Genomic DNA, 23878 nt, shown 5'->3' on the forward strand with positions numbered 1-23878 from the left:
GTAAAAAAATTAATAAACTGGAAAGCACACACTTGGGTAATCCCTGAATGTGTTCTGAGACTGTAGTATCTTTTAGTTAAACCAGATGGTAGTACAATGTTATTTCCCCTTTAAAGCTCTATCAACACAGTACATACAGTATATCTTGCTCCTTTTTTTTATTTTTTATAGCTGTTATTATCGTGGCCATGGTGTTTGAAAGTCTCTTGCCACAGGCAGCCCAATTCAGATTTTTTGTTACGCTAATTGGTCTTTTGACCAATCACGTAAGATCTTTTCACATAAGATGTATTTCAGAGCTGATCTGATTGGTATGAAGACCAATTAGTGAAAAAAAATATCAGAATTAGGCTGCCTGTCGAGACATGGCCATACAGTTTTGTACAAAGCCAGGCTTTTATGGCCATGATCTGTGCTTTTACAAAAGGGATTAGCAACATGCCTGTTTGTTCCTCAGATTAGGTGTTTGACCCAATTAATCAATTAATCGGTGTGATTAGTTTAGCAATGTTGCAATGCAATCACCTGAAAAGCTTAGGCTAGCGAGGCTAATGTCATGATACGTAGGCAAGATTACATTAGGCAACGTTAAACAAAACATGGGCTCTGTCAAAAGAATTACTCTAGTTGCAACATGCTAACATATTTGTACTTTTCCTTGAAACTTAATACAATCATAATAATATATGCCAGTTAATATATGCCATTAAGCAGACACTTTTATCCAAAACGACTTAGTCGTGCATGCATACAATACACCTAATCAGATTTTCTATGGCAACAGCTAGTCTTTGTTGCCCTTTCACTAGTAGTTCCAATCAGCATTAGAAAGGTTTTTGGGTGCAAGGTCTCAGAATGTATTCAAATCTTATTTTCATGAAGGAGCACTGACATGGAGCAGAGGGACTTTATTGTTGCCTTTGGGACTAGCGCTTTCATATATATGTACCTGCTCTACATGTGCATCTATAGGGGATGAGGTGTTTTTATACAATATAAAATAGTCAAATTATTAGTTACACCATGCAACTTTCCCAAAATAACTTTATTATTGCAACCCTGAAGTACTCAACAGACATGGCACTGTGAACAAAGTCATTGATTTCCAGCACTGGCACAGTAATTGTATTCAGATTGTTATGATTGTGGTGCCGCTGATCTTGTACGCTGTCTGTGGGCTCCCAGAGAAATAATTGTAAGAAGCCTACTGATGCCCTGATACCTGCAGGTTCTATTTTCACCAAAATGAACGCTCAACCATACTAAATCATAGGTTTCACAAAGTTAAATGACTTCAAATCATGATGTAAGATGATCAGGTACGTGGCTTTTTTTGTAAGTTATTTGTAACCTATAGTTTGTCATTGTTTATTTGTTTGTTCTATTGTTGAGTGACAGTTGGTGCTTAGTTAGTTTGAATAGCTTGGAATGGTGAATACTAGTCTTTGTGCCCTGAGTATTGTTGCCAGGTTATTGCTTGTACATTCCGTGGAAGGTGCCAGGCATAGAGCACTCCACCTCTGCCCTGGCGATCTCCGACATGTCCTTGGCATTGAGGATCAGCATGTACCCTGGCCTCTGGGCCCCGGGGGCCACCACAATGGTCAACAGGAGACCTGTGGGTCATTGGAAAACCACACTGGTTGTTAGAAAACAGCCTGGGTGCATAGACTAGACGTAACATATTATATCGGGGAATCTCAAATTAGTATGATATGTTATGTTTAGTATGGTTACATAAGACGAAGGTTACTTAACCCTTTAACCTAAACCTTAACCCCAAACCCCTAGGGTAGGTAACGTTCGCCACCTAGCTAACGTTAGCCACAACACATTGAAATTAGTAACAAATCATACATATTATATATTCATAGCATATTGTACGCATTGCAGTTCGTAACATATCATACGAAATGTAATTCATACCATATTATACGAAATGGATGATGGACATCCACAAATTAATACACAACATATCATACTAAATGGAGGTAGACAGATTTACATTTACTATGTTACGTCTACCCCTGAGTCCAGGTTTGAAAATAGAGTGCCCACCAAATTTTACAGTAACCCCACTTTTGATCAATTTTGCTGAGAAGAATTTTCTACTAAATTGAAATGCCTTGTCCCTGGATAAATAGCTAAAGTCTCTTAAACTCTCTTCCTAACACTAACACAAACAAGATACTGGGTATGTGTTTGCCCTGCACCATACTGTTACATACTGTATACTACAGTAACAGTACAGTACATACCATCATCCATGCCATCGGGGGTTTGCATAAACAGGCTCTGAGGGGTAGGAGTCCAGCTGCTTCCACACCTAGGTCTCCTTGGTCTTCACATTCAACTTGATAATCTACAGCCGCAAGTGGACAGAGACTCATCAAGGTCTAACATACATGTTTTGGTCTTCACATTCAGCTTGATGATGTGCAACCACATATAGACAGAAACTCATGGTCACTCAGGTAACATGCTATGGCCCCTGCTTTTCACTGCTCAGAGTTAGAAGATTTTGAAGACCGATTTGTGGCAAACAAGATGACTCACCCTGTCAGGGATCGCCTCAACCCTGAAGTGGTTGAGGCGTAGGCATATGTGTAGTTCTTCCCACCGTGCTTCTAATAGTTGATTTGAGGGAACTCAAAGGCTTGGCGGGGCCCAGAGAACAGCGCTTCAGGCTCCAGCCAGATGGTCCCGTCAGAACACATCACCGCTGTTGCCGTGGTGTATGGCAGGCAGATCAGGTTCTTTCCCTGCTCCTCCTGGAACATATAATCAGTATATGTTGCTATCCAAAAAAAGGGGAAATAAAGGGTATGCACATATGCACTTGAATGTAAAAAACAATTGACACATATGGAAATGAAAAATATTTTTACAAACTCAAACCTACCAGGAAACAAAATAAAGTGTATAATCCTTTGAAATTGTATAATCCTTTGAACAGACAGTGTTTAAAGACCATGGGCTAGGAATCATTAATCAATTATTCTGAAAAAAGGACATTGCTAACAGGCTGACTACACCATGACTGCAAAATAAATTTAGACATACATGTTATTCAATTGTTGCGCACCAACGAGCGTCTGCGTTGCCAAGGGCTAAAATAGAAGTCAGTTCTATTTCTGACGCAGATCGTGCTGCAAGTCCTGCCTCTCCCATCTCCTCATTGGTTTATAGAAGCAGCTACAAACGTGCCATCTCCTCATTGGTTATACCCATGCGGGTGACTGAAAGACAAACGAGGTCAGTGCCGGTAATGCACCTAATTTATGAAAGTTGACAATCGCAATATAAAGTCAAGAGAAGAAAAACCCTAGAAGGAGGAGAGATGACTAGAAACGATTCGGTTGACCGTTTTATGTGTGGATTAATTGGTGGAGTAGAGGACCTTGTGCATTTCAGGTAAAATAACAACTCAATGTTTATATCCCAGGACAAATTAGCTAGCAACAGCAAGCTAGCTAAATAGGACCAATTAGCTAGCAAGTGCAAGCTAGCTCGCTAGCTAAATTGCCATAAATGTTTAATGCTTTTCGACCTGTCCCCAAATTAATATAATTGGTTCAGAGTTTGTTTTGATATTTTAACCTGTGTGTCGTGATCACGTTTGGTGTGGGGGGACAAAATACATTTATGCACTATGGCGCACGCACAGCCGGTTTGGGTTCCGTGTAAGGCAACTCACTTCAAATGTATGCCACCCCTGAAATCCCTCAGTCCATAAACTATCTAGTCAGTTATGACGTCATCACTTTTTATATACACATGTACATTTGCCAGTGTACTGACATTGCCATTGCTTATGAGAGACATTTTTTGCTGTTCCATTACCCTTTCTATGTACACACGTCAGCCACGACGAAGCCTTGTTCCTCGTAAGTGTTGATGTGATGAAACAGGTTGATAGGAGCAGCCCTGAACTTATGGTCAACATACTCTCCTTGTCCTCCTCCAATGTCCTTTCTGACGATGTGGAACCACGTCTGTGAAATGCAGGTGGGGTATGCTGAAGTCTCTTGAGACAGCACACATGCATGATTTGGTTCTCAGTGCCAGGATTAGGTACAGTATGCTGTTACTGTATGTTCCTGTATATAAATGTGTCACTTTTAAACCAAAGTATATTGAGTGTTTATTTCCTGACACCAATAACGTCATTGGACTCAAAGCAATACATGTAGTTGGCGCCTCGGATGCTCCAGGAACTTAAGGTTGATTTTCACAGGGGTCTCCACAAAGACAATGTAGTTCTACGACATGCCAAAACTAAGGGTGATATGGAAACCATATGACATATGGCTTAGTCCAATTACACAAACTGCCACTGCAGTCTGTAACACAGGAGGCGTGTTGATGTTAGACTTTATGCTGTTTCAGGGACCTCAAGTTTGACTATAAACATGATGGACATGTCATTATGACCCACCTGTGCAAATAGGAGGGCTTGAACCTCTTGGCACTCGGGAATTGCACCACAGCCATAGACTTTTCAATGAGGTCTGAGGAAAGAACACAAGATGCAATCAGGGCACAAGCCTTCCGCTTGCCTTACTGTTACAAGTTCTCCTATCCAGAACATGTTAAGATATCAAGGCCAAGTTGCTTACATGTTGTAGCTTAATTCAAACATCGACTAAGAGGTGGAACATGTGCATGAAGTCTGAATTAATATCGTGCACTTTTTATTTTCTTGGTATACAAGCCCAAGCTTTCTGTGTGGGCGGTGTTCTGAAAACATTGTAGGTCAGTGACGCTCCTTTTCCCATGCAGTCTCCAATGTTGAACACTTTTCCGTGCGAGTGGGCTGTCACTCCATTGATGTTGACGCAGTCCCCCTGAGGGGAAATAAAGTCATAGTGTTATTAATGTGTTATTCAGAATCATGTTATACATTATTCATGCGTTTTAACTTATTGAGAAGTGCAATTTCTGTCTATAATCAGTGGACCAGTCGGTAACACTTGTTTTTTTGAGTCAGTTGAATTAGAACAGAGAATATATGCAAACACTGTGGTTCCTAATATATTGGGAATAATGTAATACAGGGGGATGGAATCTCAATTTTGACCTTCTTCAGTGTCTCCAGTGTGTCAGTGTTGACTTTAGCACCTTTGGCAGCAATTACAGCCTCGAGTCTTCTTGGGTATGACGCTACAAGCTTGGCACACCTGTATTTGAGGAGTTTCTCCCAGTCTTCTCTGAAGATCCTCTCAAGCTCTGTCAGGTTGGATGGGGAGCGTTGCTGCACAGCTATTTTCAGGTCTCTCTGGCGATGTTCAAGTCCGGGCTCTGGCTTGGCCACTCAAGGACATTCAAAGACTTGTCCCGAAGCCACTCCTGCGTTTTCTTGGCTGTGCTTAGTGTCGTTGTCCTGTTGGAAGGTGAACCTTAGCCCAAGTCCGAGGTCCTGAGCGCTCTGGAGCAATACTTTGGTCCGTTCATCTTTGCCTCGATTCTGACTAGTCTCCCAGTCCCTGCTGCTGAAAAACATCTTCACAGCATGATGCTGCCACCACCATGCTTCCCCGTAGGGATGGTGCCAGGTTTCTTCCAGACGTGACGCTTGGCATTCAGGCCAAATAGTTCAATCTTAGTTTCATCAGACCAGAGAGTCTTGTTTCTCATGGTCTGAGAGTCTTTAGCTGCCTTTTGGCAAACTCTGAGCAGGCTGTCATGTGCCTTTTACTGAGGCGTGGCTTCTGTCTGGCCACTCTACCAAAAAGGCCTGGTTGATGGAGTGCTGCAGAGATGGTTGTCCTTCTGGAAGGTTCTCCCATCTCAACAGAGGAACTCTAGAGCTCTGTCAGAGTGACCATCAGGTTCTTGGTCACCTCCCTGACCAAGGCTCTTCTCCCCCAATTGCTCAGTTTGGCCAGGCGGCCAGCTATAGGAGGAGTCTTGGTGGTTCCAAACATCTTCCATTTAAAAAAAAAAATATATATATATATTATTTTTTAAATGTGAGTGAGGGAAAAAAGTATTTGATCCCCTGCTGATTTTGTACGTTTGCCCACTGACAAAGAAATGATCAGTCTATAATTTTAATGGTAGGTTTATTTGAACAGTGAGAAACAGGATAACAACAAAAAAATCCAGAAAAACGCATGTCAAAAATGTTATAAATTGATTTGCATTTTAATGAGGGAAATAAGTATTTGACCCCTCTGCAAAACATGACTTAGTACTTGGTGGCAAAATGCAAGAAACACTACTCTTATGATAAGTGACCACAGAGAGTCAGGACACCCATTTAACATCCCATCTGAAAGACAGCACCCTACCCCCTGGGGCATTGGGATATTTTCTTGGACCAGATGAAAGGGTGTCTCCTACTGACACTCCAACACTGCTTCCATCAGCATCTGGTCTCCCATCCAGGACCAACTCTGCTTAGCTTCAGAAGCAAGCCAGCAGTGGGATGCAGATTGGTATGCGGCATAATTTTGACACTGTATTATTTTTCCTTTTGTTTATCTAAGCATACCTACTGAGCTGTCTGTAAAAAGTGGTAGTTTTTCAAAAACAAACTAAATATGCTTTTCTGCATCACTGCAAAAATATGGGTCAAAGATTGAAAGAAATGTGAGTCTTATTTTGTACGTTTAATAATTGCTTACTTGTCTAAAGTCTACCAACCTTGTCACTAGACATGCAAGCTAAGATAATTAGACAAGCTAGCTACTCTAACTTGATTGATTGCCTGACATGGCTTCTTGGTGGCTAGTTATGAGGTTGGGAGATTGGGAACTTATCTGCGCTAGTGAAAGCCAACTTCATAAAATTGCTTGGTGGACATTACCGATACTGAGAAATAATAAAACATTTAAATATTTAACTTCTTATATCTGGAGGCAGTATTGAGTAGCTCGGATGAATAAGGTGCCCACAGTAAACTGCCTGCTACTCAGTCCCAGTTTGTAATATATGCTTATTATTATTATTTTTGGTTAGAAAACACTCTGAAGTTTCTAAAACTATTTGAATGATGTCTGAGTATAACAGAACTCATATGGCAGGCAAAAACCTGAGAAAAAATCCAACCAGGAAGTGGGAAATCTGAGGTTGGTCATTTTTCAACTCATTCCCTATTGAAGATACAGTGGGATATTGGTCATGTTGCACTTCCTAAGGCTTCCACTAGATGTCAACAGTCTTTAGAACCTTGTTTGATGCTTCTACTGTGAAGGGGGGCCGAATGACAGGGGAATGAGTCAGAGGTCTGCCCGAGAATGCCACGAGCTGGCCACGCTCGTTCACGTGAGAGCGAGCTCTGTTCCATTGCATTTCTACAGACAAAGGAAGTCTCCGGTTGGAACATTATTGAAGATTTATGTTAAAAACATCCTAAAGATTGATTCTATACTTCGTTTGACATGTTTCTACAGACTGTAATGGAACTTTTTGACTTTTCGTCTGCTCCTAGTGAACGCACTTCCTGAGTTTGGATTTGTTTACCAAACGCGCTAACAAAAGGAGCTATTTGGACATAAATGATGGACATTATCAAACAAAACAAACATTTATTGTGGAACAGGGATTCCTGGGAGTGCATTCTGATGAAGATCATCAAAGGTAAGTGAATATTTATAATGTTATTTCTGACTTCTGTTGACTGCACAATATGGCAGATATCTTTTTGGCTTGTTTGGGCTCTGAGCGCCGTACTCAGATTATTGCATGGTTTGCTTTTTCCCAAAAAGCTTTTTTGAAATCTGACACAGCGGTTGCATTATGGAGAAGTTTATCTAAAGTTCCATGTATAACACTTGTATTTTCATCAACATTTATGATGAGTATTTCTGTAAATTGATGTGGCTCTCTGCAAAATCACCGGATGTTTTTGGAACTACTGAACATAACGCGCCAATGTATACTGAGATTTTTTGATATAAATATGAACTTTATCGAACAAAACATACACGTATTGTGTAACATGAAGTCCTATGAGTGTCATCTGATGAAGATCATCAAAGGTTAGTGATTAATTCTATCTCTATTTCTGATTTTTGTGACTCCTCTCTTTGGCTGGAAAAATGGCTGTGTTTTTCTGTGACTTGGCTCTGACCTAACATAATCGTTTGTGGTGCTTTCGCTGTGAAGCCTATGTGAAATCGGACACTGTGGTGGGATTAACAAGAAGTGTATCTTTAAAATGGTGTGAAATACTTGTATGTTTGAGGAATTTCAATTATGGGATTTTCTGTTGTTTTGAATTTGGCGACCTGCACTTTCACTGGCTGTTGTCATATCGATCCCGTTAACGGGATCGCAGCCGTACCTGGAGAAATCTGAGGGGGCAAGTGCTCCTGTGCCCCCTCTGGGTGTGTATATATATTCCTTCTGATGGGAGAAGTTCTGAAAAAAATATCCTTTATTATTCTTAACCAATAATTAAACAGTTTAAAAAGAAAGAACAGTTTAAAAATAACAATTTTGTATAATTAACATTTTACAACGACTACCACATTCTTTTCTTATAGTACACTGCTGCTATTTTACTAGAATGACATGGGATGAACATAAATTGAATTAGAGTGCAAGCCCATGCCATAGACTTCCACTCATTGCGCTAACAAAAGTTAGCATTGGCTCCCGAAACTTCCTCTAACTTCCTTCATACTGGACGCAGATACAGAAAAATGATATCAACAAATTCATCTGACTCTGGGGAAGGAGATAAAGTGCCTCATTGCCAAATCCAGAACTATCCTTTTAATGACTGATCTTAGTTGTCCTGATTTGCATATTCCCAGAATTCTTCACTCTAGTTTGTATGATTTTGTTACAGACACAAACACAGACAACTGTACCTAGGTGGGATTGTTGATTAACAAAAATTATCATATGTAAAATATATACTCTGCCCATGATTCTTTTTAAAAGGTACTTTTCAAAGTAGTTGTAAAACCGTAATAGATAAGGTCGAGGCTGCTGTGGCACTATATAACAACATCTACCCTGTCTCTGTTTCTGTGGGTGGAAGCTCATCGTAGAGGTCACATGCAGAGTGCTAGTCACTTAACCAATCACCTTGGGGAAGGTCTGAGACAGGAGACAATGACTGCCCTAGCAGGGCATCACCCTCTCTGGGTGAATGAGTGCACAGAGAATATTGTCCATTGTGAGCTGTCTTCACAGGAGAAACCAGCCAGTGTAGCTCTCCAGCACAACTGGTGGATGTGACCTCACTGGTTTGGAAACACTCATGGCTGGCATATGAGTGCAATGTGTGAGTTGGAGTACGCCTCCAGAACCCAAATCAGACTACTCTCTGCCCGCAGTTTTATTCTCAAACTACTGACCCCCTCTCTCTCACGTTTACTCTTTCAACTAAATAAACAAACACTTTTACTATTCAAATTTCAGCTGTCCTGATTTACGTATTCCCAGAATTCTTCACTCTAGTTTGTATGATTTTGTTACAGAAACAACCACAGACAACTGTACCTAGGTGGGATTGTTGATTAACAAAAATGATCATATGTAAAATATATGATTCTTTTTAAAAGGTACTTTTCAAAGTAGTTGTAAAACCGTAATAGATAAGGTCGAGGCTGCTGTGGCACTATATAACAACATCTACCCTGTCTCTGTTTCTGTGGGTGGAAGCTCATCGTAGAGGTCACATGCAGAGTGCTAGTCACTTAACCAATCACCTTGGGGAAGGTCTGAGACAGGAGCTAATGACTGCCCTAGCAGGGCATCACCCTCTCTGGGTGAATGAGTGCACAGAGAATATTGTCCAATGTGAGCTGTCTTCACAGGAGAAACCAGCCAGTGTAGCTCTCCAGCACTACTGGTGGATGTGACCTCACTGGTTTGGAAACACTCATGGCTGGCATATGAGTGCAATGTGTGAGTTGGAGTACACCTCCAGAACCCAATTCAGACTACTCTCTGCCCACAGTTTTATTCTCAAACTACTGTCCCCCGCTCTCTCACGTTTACTCTTTCAACTAAATAAACAAACACTTTTACTATTCAAATTTCAGTTACTGTTAGACTACTCTACCCAAAGATCAAGGGCCTCATTGCCAAATCCAGAACTATCCCTTTAATGACTGATCTTAGTTGTCCTGATTTGCATATTCCCAGAATTCTTCACTCTAGTTTGTATGATTTTGTTACAGACACAAACACAGACAACTGTACCTAGGTGGGATTGTTGATTAACAAAAATGATCATATGTAAAATATATGATTCTTTTAAAAGGTACTTTTCAAAGTAGTTGTAAAACCGTAATAGATAAGGTCGAGGCTGCTGTGGCACTATATAACAACATCTACCCTGTCTCTGTTTCTGTGGGTGGAAGCTCATCGTAGAGGTCACATGCAGAGTGCTAGTCACTTAACCAATCACCTTGGGGAAGGTCTGAGACAGGAGACAATGACTGCCCTAGCAGGGCATCACCCTCTCTGGGTGAATGAGTGCACAGAGAATATTGTCCATTGTGAGCTGTCTTCACAGGAGAAACCAGCCAGTGTAGCTCTCCAGCACAACTGGTGGATGTGACCTCACTGGTTTGGAAACACTCATGGCTGGCATATGAGTGCAATGTGTGAGTTGGAGTACGCCTCCAGAACCCAAATCAGACTACTCTCTGCCCGCAGTTTTATTCTCAAACTACTGACCCCCTCTCTCTCACGTTTACTCTTTCAACTAAATAAACAAACACTTTTACTATTCAAATTTCAGCTGTCCTGATTTACGTATTCCCAGAATTCTTCACTCTAGTTTGTATGATTTTGTTACAGAAACAACCACAGACAACTGTACCTAGGTGGGATTGTTGATTAACAAAAATGATCATATGTAAAATATATGATTCTTTTTAAAAGGTACTTTTCAAAGTAGTTGTAAAACCGTAATAGATAAGGTCGAGGCTGCTGTGGCACTATATAACAACATCTACCCTGTCTCTGTTTCTGTGGGTGGAAGCTCATCGTAGAGGTCACATGCAGAGTGCTAGTCACTTAACCAATCACCTTGGGCAAGGTCTGAGACAGGAGACAATGACTGCCCTAGCAGGGCATCACCCTCTCTGGGTGAATGAGTGCACAGAGAATATTGTCCATTGTGAGCTGTCTTCACAGGAGAAACCAGCCAGTGTAGCTCTCCAGCACAACTGGTGGATGTGACCTCACTGGTTTGGAAACACTCATGGCTGGCATATGAGTGCAATGTGTGAGTTGGAGTATGCCTCCAGAACCCAATTCAGACTACTCTCTGCCCACAGTTTTATTCTCAAACTACTGACCCCCTCTCTCTCACGTTTACTCTTTCAACTAAATAAACAAACACTTTTACTATTCAAATTTCAGCTGTCCTGATTTACGTATTCCCAGAATTCTTCACTCTAGTTTGTATGATTTTGTTACAGAAACAACCACAGACAACTGTACCTAGGTGGGATTGTTGATTAACAAAAATGATCATATGTAAAATATATGATTCTTTTTAAAAGGTACTTTTCAAAGTAGTTGTAAAACCGTAATAGATAAGGTCGAGGCTGCTGTGGCACTATATAACAACATCTACCCTGTCTCTGTTTCTGTGGGTGGAAGCTCATCGTAGAGGTCACATGCAGAGTGCTAGTCACTTAACCAATCACCTTGGGCAAGGTCTGAGACAGGAGACAATGACTGCCCTAGCAGGGCATCACCCTCTCTGGGTGAATGAGTCACAGAGATTTGTAATCCAGAACTATCCCTTTAATGACTGATCTTAGCTGTCCTGATTTACGTATTCCCAGAATTCTTCACTCTAGTTTGTATGATTTTGTTACAAACAACCACAGACAACTGTACCTAGGAGGGATTGTTGATAACAAAAATTATCATATGTAAAATTATGATTCTTTTTAAAAGGTACTTTTCAAAGTAGTTTGTAAACCTAATAGATAGGTCGAGGCTGCTGTGGCACTATTAAACAACATCTACCCTGTCTCTGTTTCTGTGGGTGGAAGCTCATCGTAGAGGTCCCATGCAGAGTGCTAGTCACTTAACCAATCACCTTGGGGAAGGTCGAGACAGGAGCCAATGACTGCCCTAGCAGGGCATCACCCTCTCTGGGTGAATGAGGCACAGAGAATATTGTCCATTGTGAGCGTCTTCACAGAAACCAGCCGGTGTGCTCTCCAGCACAACTGGTGGATGTGACCTCACTGGTTTGGAAACACTCATGGCTGGCATATGAGTGCAATGTGTTGGAGTACGCCTCCAGAACCAATTCAGACTACTCTCTGCCCACAGTTTATTCTCAAACTACTGACCCCCTCTCTCTCACGTTTACTCTTTCAACTAAATAAACAAACACTTTTACTATTCAATTTCAGTTACTGTTAGACTACTCTACCCAAAGATCAAGGGCCTCATTGCTAAATCCAGAACTATCCCTTTAGACTGATCTTAGCTGTCCTATTTACGTATTCCCAGAATTCTTCACTCTAGTTTGTATGATTTTGTTACAAACACAACCACAGACAACTGTACCTAGGAGGATTGTTGATTAACAAAAATTATCATATGTAAAATTATGATTCTTTTTAAAAGGTACTTTTCAAAGTAGTTGTAAAACCGTAATAGATAAGGTCGAGGCTGCTGTGGCACTATATAACAACATCTACCCTGTCTCTGTTTCTGTGGGTGGAAGCTCATCGTAGAGCACATGCAGAGTGCTAGTCACTTAACCAATCACCTTGGAAGGTCTGAGACAGGAGCCAATGACTGCCCTAGCAGGGCATCACCCTCTCTGGGTGAATGAGTGCACAGAGAATTTTGTCCATTGTGAGTGGTCTTCACAGGAGAAAACAGCCGGTGTAGCTCTCCAGCACAACTGGTGGATGTGACCTCACTGGTTTGGAAACACTCATGGCTGGCATATGAGTGCAATGTGTGAGTTGGAGTACGCCTCCAGAACCCAAATCAGACTATTCTCTGCCCACAGTTTTATTCTCAAACTACTGACCCCCTCTCTCTCACGTTTACTCTTTCAACTAAATAAACAAACACTTTTACTATTCAAATTTCAGTTACTGTTAGACTACTCTACCCAAAGATCAAGGGCCTCATTGCTAAATCCAGAACTATCCCTTTAATGACTATTCTTAGCTGTCCTGATTTACGTATTCCCAGAATTCTTCACTCTAGTTTGTATGATTTTGTTACAAAACAACCACAGACAACTGTACCTAGGAGGGATTGTTGATTAACAAAAATTATCATATGTAAAATATATGATTCTTTTTAAAAGGTACTTTTCAAAGTAGTTGTAAAACCGAATAGATAGGTCGAGGCTGCTGTGGCACTATATAACAACATCTACACCTGTCTCTGTTTCTGTGGGTGGAAGCTCATCGTAGAGCACATGCAGAGTGCTAGTCACTTAACCAATCACCTTGGGGAAGTCAGGACAGGAGCCAATGACTGCCCTAGCAGGGCATCACCCTCTCTGGGTGAATGAGGCACGAGAATATTGTCCATTGTGAGCGTCTTCACAGGAGAAACCAGCCGGTGTAGCTCTCCGCACAACTGGTGGATGTGACCTCACTGTTTTGGAAACACTCATGTGGCATATGAGTGCAATGTGTGATTGGAGTACGCCTCCAGAACCCAATTCAGACTACTCTCTGCCCACAGTTTTATTCTCAAACTACTGACCCCCTCTCTCCTCGTTTACTCTTTCAACTAAATAAACAAACACTTTTACTATTCAAATTTCAGTTACTGTTAGACTACTCTACCCAAAATCAAGGCCTCATTGCTAAATCCAGAACTATCCCTTTAAGACTGATCTTAGCTGTCCTGATTTACGTATTCCCAGAATTCTTCACTCTAGTTTGTATGATTTTGTTACAAAACAACCACAGACAACTGTACCTAGGAGGATTGTTGATTAACAAAAATTATCATATGTAAAATATATGATTCTTTTTAAAAGGTACTTTTCAAAGTAGTTGTAAAACCGATAGATAAGGTCGAGGCTGCTGTGGCACTATATAACAACATCTACCCTGTCTCTGTTTCTGTGGGTGGAAGCTCATCGTAGAGGTCACATGCAGAGTGCTAGTCACTTAACCAATCACCTTGGGGAAGGTCTGAGACAGGAGCCAATGACTGCCCTAGCAGGGCATCACCCTCTCTGGGTGAAGAGTGCACAGAGAATAGGTCCATTGTAGCTGTCTTCACAGAGAGAAACAGCCGTGTACTCTCCAGCACAACTGGTGGATGTGACCTCACTGGTTTGGAACACTCATGGCTGGCATATGAGTGCAATGTTGTGAGTACGCCCCAGAACCAAATCAGACTACTCTCTGCCCACAGTTTTATTCTCAAACTACTCTCTCTCACGTTTACTCTTTCAACTAAATAAACAAACACTTTTACTATTCAAATTTCAGTTACTGTTAGACTACTCTACCCAAAGATCAAGGGCCTCATTGCTAAATCCAGAACTATCCCTTTAATGACTGATCTTAGCTGTCCTGATTTACGTATTCCCAGAATTCTTCACTCTAGTTTGTATGATTTTGTTACAGAAACAACCACAGACAACTGTACCTAGGTGGGATTGTTGATTAACAAAAATGATCATATGTAAAATATATGATTCTTTTAAAAGGTACTTTTCAAAGTAGTTGTAAAACCGTAATAGATAAGGTCGAGGCTGCTGTGGCACTATATAACAACATCTACCCTTGTCCTGTTTCTGTGGGTGGAAGCTCATCGTAGAGGCCACATGCAGAGTGCTAGTCACTTAACCAATCACCTTGGGGAAGGTCTGAGACAGGAGCCAATGACTGCCCTAGCAGGGCATCACCCTCTCTGGGTGAATGAGTGCACAGAGAATTTTGTCCATTGTGAGTGGTCTTCACAGGAGAAAACAGCCGGTGTAGCTCTCCAGCAACTGGTGATGTGACCTCACTGTTTGGAAACACTCATGGCTGGCATATGAGTGCAATGTGTGGTGAGTACGCCTCCAGAACCAATTCAGACTACTCTCTGCCCACTTTTTATTCTCAAACTACTGACCCCCTCTCTCTCACGTTTACTCTTTCAATAAATAAACAAACACTTTTACTATTCAAATTTCAGTTACTGTTAGACTACTCTACCCAAAGATCAAGGGCCTCATTGCTAAATCCAGAACTATCCCTTAATGACTGATCTTAGCTGTCCTGATTTACGTATTCCCAGAATTCTTCACTCTAGTTTGTATGATTTTGTTACATAAACAACCACAGACAACTGTACCTAGGAGGGATTGTTGATTAACAAAAATTATCATATGTAAAATATATATATTCTTTTTAAAAGGTACTTTTCAAAGTAGTTGTAAAACCGTAATAGATAAGGTCGAGGCTGCTGTGGCACTATATAACAACATCTACCCTGTCTCTGTTTCTGTGGGTGGAAGCTCATCGAGAGGCCACATGCAGAGTGCTAGTCACTTAACCAATCACCTTGGGGAAGGTCTAGACAGGAGCCAATGACTCCTAGCAGGGCATCACCCTCTCTGGGTGAATGAGTGCACAGAGAATATTGTCCATTGTGATGGTCTTCACAGGAGAAAACAGCCGTGTAGCTCTCCACACTACTGGTGGATGTGACCTCACTGGTTTGGAAACACTCATGGCTGGCATATGAGTGCAATGTGTGAGTTGGAGTACGCCTCCAGAACCCAATTCAGACTACTCTCTGCCCACAGTTTTATTCTCAAACTACTGACCCCTCTCTCTCTCGTTTACTCTTTCAACTAAATAAACAAACACTTTTACTATCAAATTTCAGTTACTGTTAGACTACTCTACCCAAAATCAAGGGCCTCATTGCTAAATCCAGAACTATCCCTTTAATGACTGATCTTACTGTCCTGTTTACGTATTCCCAGAATTCTTCACTCTAGTTTGTATGATTTTGTTACATAACAACCACAGACAACTGTACCTAGGAGGGATTGTTGATAACAAAAATTATCATATGTAAATATATATTCTTTTTAAAAGGTACTTTTCAAAGTAGTTGTAAAACCGTAATAGATAAGGTCGAGGCTGCTGTGGCACTATATAACAACATCTACCCTGTCTCTGTTCTGTGTGGAACTCATCGTAGAGGTCACATGCAGAGTGCTAGTCACTTAACCAATCACCTTGGGGAAGGTCTGAGACAGGAGCCAATGACTGCCCTAGCAGGGCATCACCCTCTCTGGGTGAATGAGTGCACAGAGAATATTGTCCATTGTGAGCTGTCTTCCAGGAGAAAACAGCCGGTGTAGCTCTCCAGCACAACTGGTGGATGTGACCTCACTGGTTTGGAAACACTCATGGCTGGCATATGAGTGCAATGTGTGGAGTACGCCCCAGAACCAATTCAGACTACTCTCTGCCCACAGTTTTATTCTCAAACTACTGACCCCCTCTCTCTCACGTTTACTCTTCAACTAAATAAACAAACACTTTTACTATTCAAATTTCAGTTACTGTTAGACTACTCTACCCAAAGATCAGGGCCTCATTGCTAAATCCAGAACTATCCCTTTAATGACTGATCTTAGCTGTCCTTTACGTATTCCCAGAATTCTTCACTCTAGTTTGTATGATTTTGTTACATAAACAACCACAGACAACTGTACCTAGGAGGGATTGTTGATTAACAAAAATTATCATATGTAAAATAATGATTCTTTTTAAAAGGTACTTTTCAAAGTAGTTGTAAAACCGTAATAGATAAGGTCGAGGCTGCTGTGGCACTATATAACAACATCTACCCTGTCTCTGTTTCTGTGGGTGGAAGCTCATCGTAGAGGCCACATGCAGAGTGCTAGTCACTTAACCAATCACCTTGGGGAAGGTCTGAGACAGGAGCCAATACTGCCCTAGCAGGGCATCACCCTCTCTGGGTGAATGAGTGCACAGAGAATATTGTCCATTGTGAGCTGTCTTCACAGGAGAAAACAGCCGGTGTAGCTCTCCAGCACAACTGGTGGATGTGACCTCACTCACTTAACCAATCACCTTGGGGAAGGTCTGAGACAGGAGCCAATGACTGCCCTAGCAGGGCATCACCCTCTCTGGGTGAATGAGTGCACAGAGAATATTGTCCATTGTGAGCTGTCTTCACAGGAGAAACCAGCCGGTGTAGCTCTCCAGCACAACTGGTGGATGTGACCTCACTGGTTTGGAAACACTCATGGCTGGCATATGAGTGCAATGTTGGAGTACGCCTCCAGAACCCAATTCAGACTACTCTCTGCCCACAGTTTTATTCTCAAACTACTGACCCCCTCTCTCTCTCGTTTACTCTTTCAACTAAATAAACAAACACTTTTACTATTCAAATTTCAGTTACTGTTAGACTACTCTACCCAAAGATCAAGGGCCTCATTGCTAAATCCAGAACTATCCCTTTAATGACTGATCTTAGCTGTCCTGATTTACGTATTCCCAGAATTCTTCACTCTAGTTTGTATGATTTTGTTACAGAAACAACCACAGACAACTGTACCTAGGTGGGATTGTTGATTAACAAAAATGATCATATGTAAAATATATGATTCTTTTTAAAAGGTACTTTTCAAAGTAGTTGTAAAACCGTAATAGATAAGGTCGAGGCTGCTGTGGCACTATATAACAACATCTACCCTGTCTCTGTTTCTGTGGGTGGAAGCTCATCGTAGAGGTCACATGCAGAGTGCTAGTCACTTAACCAATCACCTTGGGGAGGGTCTGAGACAGGAGCCAATGACTGCCCTAGCAGGGCATCACCCTCTCTGGGTGAATGAGCGCACAGAGAATATTGTCCATTGTGAGCGGTCTTCACAGGAGAAACCAGCCGGTGTAGCTCTCCAGCACAACTGGTGGATGTGACCTCACTGGTTTGGAAACACTCATGGCTGGCATATGAGTGCAATGTGTGAGTTGGAGTACGCCTCCAGAACCCAATTCAGACTACTCTCTGCCCACAGTTTTATTCTCAAACTACTGACCCCCTCTCTCTCTCGTTTACTCTTTCAACTAAATAAACAAACACTTTTACTATTCAAATTTCAGTTACTGTTAGACTACTCTACCCAAAGATCAAGGGCCTCATTGCTAAATCCAGAACTATCCCTTTAATGACTGATCTTAGCTGTCCTGATTTACGTATTCCCAGAATTCTTCACTCTAGTTTGTATGATTTTGTTACATAAACAACCACAGACAACTGTACCTAGGAGGGATTGTTGATTAACAAAAATTATCATATGTAAAATATATGATTCTTTTTAAAAGGTACTTTTCAAAGTAGTTGTAAAACCGTAATAGATAAGGTCGAGGCTGCTGTGGCACTATATAACAACATCTACCCTGTCTCTGTTTCTGTGGGTGGAAGCTCATCGTAGAGGTCACATGCAGAGTGCTAGTCACTTAACCAATCACCTTGGGGAAGGTCTGAGACAGGAGCCAATGACTGCCCTAGCAGGGCATCACCCTCTCTGGGTGAATGAGTGCACAGAGAATATTGTCCATTGTGAGCGGTCTTCACAGGAGAAAACAGCCGGTGTAGCTCTCCAGCACAACTGGTGGATGTGACCTCACTGGTTTGGAAACACTCATGGCTGGCATATGAGTGCAATGTTGGAGTACGCCTCCAGAACCCAAATCAGACTACTCTCTGCCCACAGTTTTATTCTCAAACTACTGACCCCCTCTCTCTCACGTTTACTCTTTCAACTAAATAAACAAACACTTTTACTATTCAAATTTCAGTTACTGTTAGACTACTCTACCCAAAGATCAAGGGCCTCATTGCTAAATCCAGAACTATCCCTTTAATGACTGATCTTAGCTGTCCTGATTTACGTATTCCCAGAATTCTTCACTCTAGTTTGTATGATTTTGTTACATAAACAACCACAGACAACTGTACCTAGGAGGGATTGTTGATTAACAAAAATGATCATATGTAAAATATATGATTCTTTTTAAAAGGTACTTTTCAAAGTAGTTGTAAAACCGTAATAGATAAGGTCGAGGCTGCTGTGGCACTATATAACAACATCTACCCTGTCTCTGTTTCTGTGGGTGGAAGCTCATCGTAGAGGTCACATGCAGAGTGCTAGTCACTTAACCAATCACCTTGGGGAAGGTCTGAGACAGGAGCTAATGACTGCCCTAGCAGGGCATCACCCTCTCTGGGTGAATGAGTGCACAGAGAATATTGTCCATTGTGAGCTGTCTTCACAGGAAAAACCAGCCGGTGTATCTCTCCAGCACAACTGGTGGATGTGACGTCACTGGTTTGGAAACACTCATGGCTGGCATATGAGTGCAATGTGTGAGTTGGAGTACGCCTCCAGAACCCAAATCAGACTACTCTCTGCCCACAGTTTTATTCTCAAACTACTGACCCCCTCTCTCTCACGTTTACTCTTTCAACTAAATAAACAAACACTTTTACTATTCAAATTTCAGTTACTGTTAGACTACTCTACCCAAAGATCAAGGGCCTCACTGCTAAATCCAGAACTATCCCTTTAATGACTGATCTTAGCTGTCCTGATTTACGCATTCCCAGAATTCTTCACTCTAGTTTGTATGATTTTGTTACATAAACAACCACAGACAACTGTACCTAGGAGGGATTGTTGATTAACAAAAATTATCATATGTAAAATATATGATTATTTTTAAAAGGTACTTTTCAAAGTAGTTGTAAAACCGTAATAGATAAGGTCGAGGCTGCTGTGGCACTATATAACAACATCTACCCTGTCTCTGTTTCTGTGGGTGGAAGCTCATCGTAGAGGTCACATGCAGAGTGCTAGTCACTTAACCAATCACCTTGGGGAAGGTCTGAGACAGGAGCTAATGACTGCCCTAGCAGGGCATCACCCTCTCTGGGTTATTGAGTGCACAGAGAATATTGTCCATTGTGAGCTGCCTTCACAGGAGAAACCAGCCGGTGTAACTCTCCAGCACAACTGGTGGATGTGACGTCACTGGTTTGGAAACACTCATGGCTGGCATATGAGTGCAATGTGTGAGTTGGAGTACGCCTCCAGAACCCAAATCAGACTACTCTCTGCCTACAGTTTTATTCTCAAACTACTGACCCCCCTCTCTCTCACGTTTACTCTTTCAACTAAATAAACAAACACTTTTACTATTCAAATTTCAGTTACTGTTAGACTACTCTACCCAAAGATCAAGGGCCTCACTGCTAAATCCAGAACTATCCCTTTAATGACTGATCTTAGCTGTCCTGATTTACGCATTCCCAGAATTCTTCACTCTAGTTTGTATGATTTTGTTACATAAACAACCACAGACAACTGTACCTAGGAGGGATTGTTGATTAACAAAAATTATCATATGTAAAATATATGATTCTTTTTAAAAGGTACTTTTCAAAGTAGTTGTAAAACCGTAATAGATAAGGTCGAGGCTGCTGTGGCACTATATAACAACATCTACCCTGTCTCTGTTTCTGTGGGTGGAAGCTCATCGTAGAGGTCACATGCAGAGTGCTAGTCACTTAACCAATCACCTTGGGGAAGGTCTGAGACAGGAGCCAATGACTGCCCTAGCAGGGCATCACCCTCTCTGGGTGAATGAGTGCACAGAGAATATTGTCCATTGTGAGCTGTCTTCACAGGAGAAACCAGCCAGTGTAACTCTCCAGCACAACTGGTGGATGTGACATCACTGGTTTGGAAACACTCATGGCTGGCATATGAGTGCAATGTGTGAGTTGGAGTACGCCTCCAGAACCCAAATCAGACTACTCTCTGCCCACAGTTTTATTCTCAAACTACTGACCCCCCTCTCTCTCACGTTTACTCTTTCAACTAAATAAACAAACACTTTTACTATTCAAATTTCAGTTACTGTTAGACTACTCTACCCAAAGATCAAGGGCCTCACTGCTAAATCCAGAACTATCCCTTTAATGACTGATCTTAGCTGTCCTGATTTACGTATTCCCAGAATTCTTCACTCTAGTTTGTATGATTTTGTTACATAAACAACCACAGACAACTGTACCTAGGAGGGATTGTTGATTAACAAAAATTATCATATGTAAAATATATGATTCTTTTTAAAAGGTACATTTTTCAAAGTAGTTGTAAAACCGTAATAGATGAGGTCGAGGCTTCTGTGGCACTATATAACAACATCTACTCTGTCTCTGTGTCTGTGGGTGGAAGCTCATCGTAGAGGTCACATGCAGAGTGTTAGTCACTTAACCAATCACCTTGGGGAAGGTCTGAGACAGGAGCTAATGACTACCCTAGCATGGCATCTGTCACGTTCTGATCTTAGTTATTTTGATATTTCTTTGTTTTAGTATGGTCAGGGCGTGAGTTGGGTGGGTTATCTATGTTCGTTTTTCTATGTTCGTTTTTTCGTTTGGCCTGGTATGATTCTCAATCAGAGGCAGGTGTCGTTAGTTGTCTCTGATTGAGAATCATACTTAGGTAGCCTTTTTCCACCTGTGTTGCGTGGGTGTTTATTTTCCATATCAGTGTTTATTTTCCATATCAGTGTTCCATACGGGACTGTGTTCGGTTTTAATTTATTCTCTTGTTCCTTTTGTTTTTCTGTGTCCAGTGATATTTCATTAAAATATATTATGGACACATACCACGCTGCGCATTGGTCCGACATTTCTTACTCCTCATCAGAGGAGGACGAAGAGAACCGTTACAGCATCACCCTCTCTGGGTGAGTGAGTGCACAGAGAATATTGTCCATTGTGAGCAGTCTTCACAGGAGAAACCAGCCAATGTAGCTCTCAAGCACTACTGGTGGATGTGACCTCACTGGTTTGGAAACACTCATGGCTGGCATATGAGTGCAATGTTGGAGTACAACTCCAGAACCCAATTCAGACTACTCTCTGCCCACAGTTTTATTCTCAAACTACTGTCCCCCGCTCTCTCACGTTTACTCTTTCAACTAAATAAACAAACACTTTTATAATTCAGATTTCAGTTCCTTTTAGACTTCTCTACTGTTCTCTCCGAGTTAGATTTGGCCACATTTCATTCCCATCAATGATCTTGCTCGACAAAGAATTAGGTTTTCCCTGCCTTTAGAGCTGCAGCCACCAGTTTCTCCCAAGTCTCTTTGTCCGCAGAGGTCAGATCCTCCGTGAACCTCAATTTTTGCTTGATGAGGAACTTGCAGTTCTTTTCTCGCCTCCAGAGAAGATCCCGTGTAGATCTCTTGGTGAACCGGATGATCCTAGAGTCTTCCCAAACGATGAACGATGTCTACATTTTCCTGAAGTTTTGCTTTTGATTCGGGAATGACAGCTCCACAGATGTCAACAACTCTGCGTTTGATGTCCTCACCCACCTGCTCTGGAATTCCATGAAGCCTTTAGGTTCCACCTGCACTGGTATCTCTCCGCCTCATTCACCTTAAGCCTGAGTTCAGCCACCTTCTTTTCATTTTCCTTAACTTTCACCTTCTTCGTGTCACTTTTGAGGGTTTTCACTTCTCCAGAGATGAAGTGAACAGATGTTTTTATTGCCTAATTTTTCATTGTATTCCTCCTAACTGTGCCCTCCAAGCCATCTGCCCTTTCATCTATCTTTGCTGTCAAAAGCATCATAATATTATTTAGCATCTCAAGAAGTGACATACCCTCTTGCCCTCTCATCTTTTTCCCCTGGGGCTTGACTGGAGTGTCGGGGCGTAAGGTAATAGCCTGAGTTGGGGACTGGATGTGCGCAGGTTGTCAGCATGTTATCCATGCACATAAATGTGTTATCACCAACAGCAGTATTTCCCCCCACAGTTACATTCAATACATGTCATAGACGTCATCAGAGTGCGTGATCCAACGTCGTCATAGTGCGCAGCTGCACGGTTGGCTTTTAGCAGCTAGGACCGCTTTTTCTTGTCCCGGAATCCTGCTTAACTGACAGGTTAAAGTCTATTTGAAAGAGCCGCTAACCTAGCTAAGTTACTAACGTTAGCCATCAAGCTAACAAAGTAAGTCCCAGATGATGAGTTTTCCAACAGAGCCCTCTTTGTCTGGAGAGGTAAATGAACGGTTCCAGCACTGTAGGAGCTGTAGCTACTACTCTTTGTTTCAGGACAAACTGGATCACTCAGAGTTCCAATGCGGCAATTGTTTGCTTGCCGGGGATAATAGGCTTGAGGTGGCTTCCTTGATCACGCAGGTCAACAGCCTACGTAAGAAACTTGGGAAAACGCAGAGTGGAATGTTTAGTGGAATGTTTACCTTTTCTACGCCGGTGGCTAGACGGCATTTGGATGCATCTCCGTCTTGTTGTTTGTCGTTATCCGACTGGCCGGTGCTGCCCGGGGTTCGTTCGCCAGGGGAGCCATCTCCTGCCTCTCCTCCCCCATCTGATAGGGTAGTCGAAGGAGCACAGTAAGAGGAGCATGGCAATCAACGCTGGTCGCATGTCACAAGCCGTGGAAGCCGAAGACAGCGGCTTTCCACAAACAACGAATCGTTTCGCTTCCCTGGAGCCTGATCTTCTTTTTATTTGTCTTCTTCTTCTTATTATTCTGTGTGATTTATGGCGGACTACACCCAAAAAGGTGTATTGTCGCCACCAATTGGACGGTTTGAAAACATTTTTAAAATAAATAAGTTCATACGTAATAGTGAAACTAACTTAATCCACTCTAATAAAAATAGTACATTGCCAAAACAAACAAAACTCCCACTTCTACCTTCTTTTAGTGTTCCATATCTCCCTTCTCAGGCACTATGACCTGAGAGAGTGGTATGGCTTGTGCCAATATTCCATGTAACTCCTTTGCTGAGAAATCTTTCAGCCCCATATCTCACTATGATTTCTATCTTCCTGGATCTCCACCTTGGCAGTGCCATTAATTACCAT

General features: G+C 41.8%; 1 pseudogene; it reads right to left on the bottom strand.

The window, feature by feature from the left end:
• Nucleotides 1-1470: 1470 nt before the first annotated feature.
• On the bottom strand, nucleotides 1471-23878 carry LOC120020662 (annotated as a pseudogene).

This window comes from Salvelinus namaycush, chromosome 25, assembly GCF_016432855.1.
Source record: "Salvelinus namaycush isolate Seneca chromosome 25, SaNama_1.0, whole genome shotgun sequence".
Classification (NCBI taxonomy): Eukaryota; Metazoa; Chordata; class Actinopteri; order Salmoniformes; family Salmonidae; genus Salvelinus; species Salvelinus namaycush.